Source organism: Theobroma cacao, chromosome 5 (assembly GCF_053813885.1).
Source record: "Theobroma cacao isolate CCN51 chromosome 5, ASM5381388v1, whole genome shotgun sequence".
Classification (NCBI taxonomy): Eukaryota; Viridiplantae; Streptophyta; class Magnoliopsida; order Malvales; family Malvaceae; genus Theobroma; species Theobroma cacao.
In genome coordinates this window covers 42765396-42770138 of record NC_142643.1, presented here as the reverse complement: position 1 = coordinate 42770138, position 4743 = coordinate 42765396, and the positions used below count along the sequence as shown (strand labels likewise).

The following is a 4743-nucleotide window of genomic DNA, read 5'->3' as shown; positions in this document are numbered from 1 at the left end:
CCCGATCTACCATAAACGTACTAGGCACATTGAAAATGACTATCATTTTAATAGTGATTGTATTCAGCAAGGTTTAATTGTTAGTCGCTACATTGCCTCTTACAATCAATCAGCTGATCTTTTCACCAAGGCATTGGGAAAACAACAATTTCAGTTTCTGGTTAGCAAGTTGGGAAAATAATTATATTTTATTTGATTAAGTATCGAAAGTGTATTGTACAATACGCAAGACGTATCTTATGATATAGAGGCATATCGTACGATACAATTTATACACTTTTTTATAAATTTAATTTTAATTAATTATTAAAAATTTTATTTTTTATTATTTTTTAAAGTTGAAACATGAAAAATTATATTTTATGAATTTCAATCATTATATTTTAAACAAAAAAATACTAAAAAATCAAATTTCCTTTTAATTTTAACATGATAAATATTTTTTATTAATAAATTAATAAATTAATATAAAAAATATATTTTATTTAAAGATCTATATTATTAAAGAATATGTTAAAATTTTAAATTCAAAAACTAATTATCTTTTCAATTTACATCCTAAAATTTTTAATTCTGTTAAAAAATATAACATTTTTCAATTTTTTTACATATATAAATATTATTTATAATTAATTTTAACATTTTTCATCATATCTTATGGTATAATATTCGATATTAAAAAATAAAATATTAATACACAATATGTATCTCGATTTAATAATTATGTAACCAAAAAGTGATTACCTTTTTTATAAAAAAAATTCTCTCATATTGCACCCAACTTTGGACTAATTTTAATTTTTAAAAAGAAAACCCCTCCACAGCCAGAATTCGGAACAAAAAGCCCATGATTTAAGAGTTCTATTATCCTTAGATGGCTAATTCGTTGCAATGGGCCAGAACAGTTAATTGGATTTGCCCTTAAAACAGGGCCTGAGATCTGCCTTTCAAACTTCAAAACCATTGAGCAAAGAACCCACGCAAACTTGCAATAGCGCATCGCAATGACACCACCCACTTTTCTTCCCCTTTATGTGATTCTTGCATTTTTAATATAAGAGAAAATATTATAATTCGAATCTAAAATATTTATCAAAAATTTATCTTATATCCTTACTAATTGCTTTTGTAATTAAAAATTAAAGATAAATGAAAATGACCATACTTAATTAATTTCATTTCACTTATAGTAATTGTATATAATTCTGTAATCTCAATTATTCATAGAGTATGAGAATTTATATAATTTCAATCATTGTGATAAATTTTGAAATTAATACAATAAGATTATGAGATAGTTAAGGATTCGTCGATCCTTTCATATTATTTAAAATCATGTTATATTAAAAAAGTTAAAACTTATACTTCATATTATCACATCATAAATCTCAACTAATAATCGTTACAAATCAGACAATAATATTTTTGTGGAATTCCATCACCCAATAGCTATAAGCACGACAAACAAGTCTAAAAGTTGAGAATCCAGCTTTTTTTGCCAATGCCTCGTACTCTTCCTTTGTCCTCTCTTTTGCACCAGGGACAACGATAAACAAGCCTGCGTCAAGTGTTAAGGTATTCTTGGTCACAATGCCGGTCATGGGAGACTCTGGCACAACTAATTCCACCACTACCACTTTACCAAACTTTGGCAAAGCATTGTAGCAATTTTTCAATAACTTCAAGCATCGATCATCGCCCCAATCGTGAAGTATCCACTACAAAATTTCAAGTTAAAATTACTTTTTAGATTAAATAAAAATTAAATTTAATGATTGAAAGTATGTAATCAATGAATATATATTGAACTACATATCTTTCGCGTGTGTATAGGTGTGGTGTATGCACACACATATACTAACCTTCATGAAAATAACTTCTCCTTGAGGAACTTCGATAAACATATCTCCTCCGACATGGTCAACACCTAAAATAAAAAAGGACAAATGAAAAATTATTTCTCCAATCAGCCAAAGTTGGGGTAAGTTTGAAGAACAAATTAAATTACATTAAGACTCCTCCTCAAGGTGAGCATGTATATCCAAAATGCTCATCTTGCCAAGAAGAAAGCTGAACTGTTTTGGCAGCAAGGCTTTGGTAAAAAAATTTGCTAGTTGTGGGTTGGTAGAAACATACTTTGGATTTATTATTCCAACAAGCACTTTTTCTCTGATGAAGAGATAGTCCATCTTAATATGCATGGTTTTTTCATGAAATGTAGGATTCTTACTTATATGTATTGTTGATTGATTGTCACAATAGAAGCCTATAGCTGTTGTGTGCTTGATTCCAAGATTTTGCAGCAAGAAAATTAACCACATTGATTCACAACAAGCTGAAGTCATTGCTTTAGAGCATGTTTGGCCTGATTTTTTTTAAACTTAAAAGTTATTATAAAGCTCTTATAAAAAATAATAACTTTTAAAATTAAATTAAAGTTGTTGGGTAAATTTACTTTTTATAAGTTCTTTTTTATAGATAAGTTGTTTGGCAAAACAACTTATATAAACTCTAATTTTAGTTAAAATTACCATAAAGGGTATTTAATAAATAACTTTTATTAATCACTAATTTCTTTATTCAAAATAAAAAAATTAATTTTATTTTTTATCTATTTAAAATAAATTTTTGAAAATATTAAAAGGATTTTTATATAACATAAAGTTTATAATTAATAATAAATCATAAAAGAAGAGTTTCACAAATAATTTATAAGTAACACATAATTCATAAATAATTTTTTTATTGAATACTAATAAATAAATAAAATCAAGAGAAAAAATTGAATCAAATAAAAAAATGAGAGATGAAAGAAAGTAGTGAGTTGACTACTAGAACTTTTAACCCTAACAATGGAGAAGAACTCAAAAAAGAAAAAGAGAAGTTTAAGGTGGTAATAATAATTCAGGAAAAATCATATTTAGCTATTGATACCCTTACTAAAAAAGTTCACCTCCATGAATAATATTATCTCAACAACCATAATCTACAAATATTATCTCAATTTTCATCTAATTTATCTCAACAACCATTGACCTATTTAATTAATTATTTCAATCATAATCGTCAAATATTATATACACCATAAAGAAGTTAAGAATAAATAAATATCATATAATTGCCATATCAACCAGAGAAATATCAACTAATAAAGAGAGTTTTCAAAGTACAAAAAAACGATAGAAAATAAAATGAAAAACAAAATAGAAAGAAAAAAAATAATATCTGAATGTAGTTTTGAATTTGTATCTTTTTTTTTCTTAATTTTTGTAAGAACAAAAAAAAAACTTAGAATGATGATTTACAAAAAAGAAGAGAGGAGAGGAAGATTGATAAGGAGAAAAGGAAGGAGTATTTTTTGAGAGGAGGATCTTTTTGGGAAAAAATAGCTCTACTAATAAGCTAGCGTGGTTTTAAAAAAAAAAAAAAGAAGAGAAAACTCCTAATTAGAGCTTTTTTTAAGCTCTTTTTTTCATATTTTATTCTTTAAAAAAAAGTTACTTTTTTTTAAGAACTTTTTACGAAATCCTGTTTGGCCAAGCTTTTGCTTTTAAGCAGTAAATAAGTTAAAAATAAGCCAAGCCAAATGACACTTAGACTCAGCCTTTAGTAGAGCTTCTAGCTACGACACTTTGTTTCTTAGACTTCTAGCTGATTAGAGAATTGCCAAGAAACATAGCATATCCAATGATAGACTTCTTAGTGTTACAACACCCTGCCCAATCACCATCAACATAGACTTTCAACTATAATGAAGAATTTGCAGGCAATAAAATTCCCTATCCTGGTGCAGCTTGTAGGTGAGTATCTCCTGGTTTGTCCATGAACTGCAATAAAGTTTTCACTACAAAAGTGATATCATGCCTAGCAAAAGTTAGATAAATGAGCTTGCCGACTAATTGCCTATATTTACTAGGATTTGATATTTGCGCTGTATCATTAGCCTTTGTCAACTTGCAGCTATAATCAATTAGGATTCTAACAGGCTTACACCATAGCATTCCATGTTCATTCAATAAGTCTAGAACATATTTTCTTTGACACAAAAGAATTCCTTTATTCAATCTTTCTATTTCCAAGCCTAGAAAATACTTTGGTGTTCCTAGGTCCTTAAGTTTAAAGCTTTTCTCCAAGTAAGTTTTTACATCCACTGTAAGGTTGAGACTAGAGCTAGCTATCACTATGTCATCCACATAAAGTAGCAAGCCGATGAAACCATCATCAGAAATCTTGGTATATAGGGAGTAGTCAACCTTAGATTGAACAAAACCATAATTCATCAAACATTCTATGAATTTTGTATTCTATTGCCTTGATGCCTATTTAAGGCCATACAAGGACTTATAAAGTTTGCACACCAATTTAACATTAAATGGATACTCCTCCTTGACCATATACCCTTAAGGCAAATTCATATAGACATCTTCATGTAAATCACCATATAGAAAAGCATTATTAATATCAAGTTGGGAGAGATACCAACCATGAATAGCAGCAAGAGCAAAGAACATTCGGACACTAATGTGTTTAGCAACAAAACTGAATGTTTCATTATTATCAAACTTTTCCTTTTAAGTGAAACCTTTGGCAACCAATCTAGCTTTATACCTTTCAACAATGCCATTAGCATGCAATATCACTTTGTAAACCCATTTACAACCAATAGGTTAAAAACCAGAATGAATAGGCATGACTGTCCATGTACCATTTTCCTCTAAGGCCTTTAACTCTGTGTTCATGGCA

The 4743-nt window shown here is 28.1% G+C and overlaps 1 long non-coding RNA gene across 1 annotated transcript; it reads right to left on the bottom strand.

Annotated features, from left to right (window-relative positions):
• Window positions 1-1237: 1237 nt before the first annotated feature.
• On the bottom strand, window positions 1238-1994 carry LOC148762946 (uncharacterized). Its single transcript, XR_016026429.1, has 2 exons — window positions 1863-1994; window positions 1238-1718 (listed from the first exon to the last, which is right to left on the bottom strand). It is a non-coding gene; the product is annotated as an uncharacterized LOC148762946 (long non-coding RNA).
• Between the last annotated feature and the right edge of the window lie 2749 nt (window positions 1995-4743).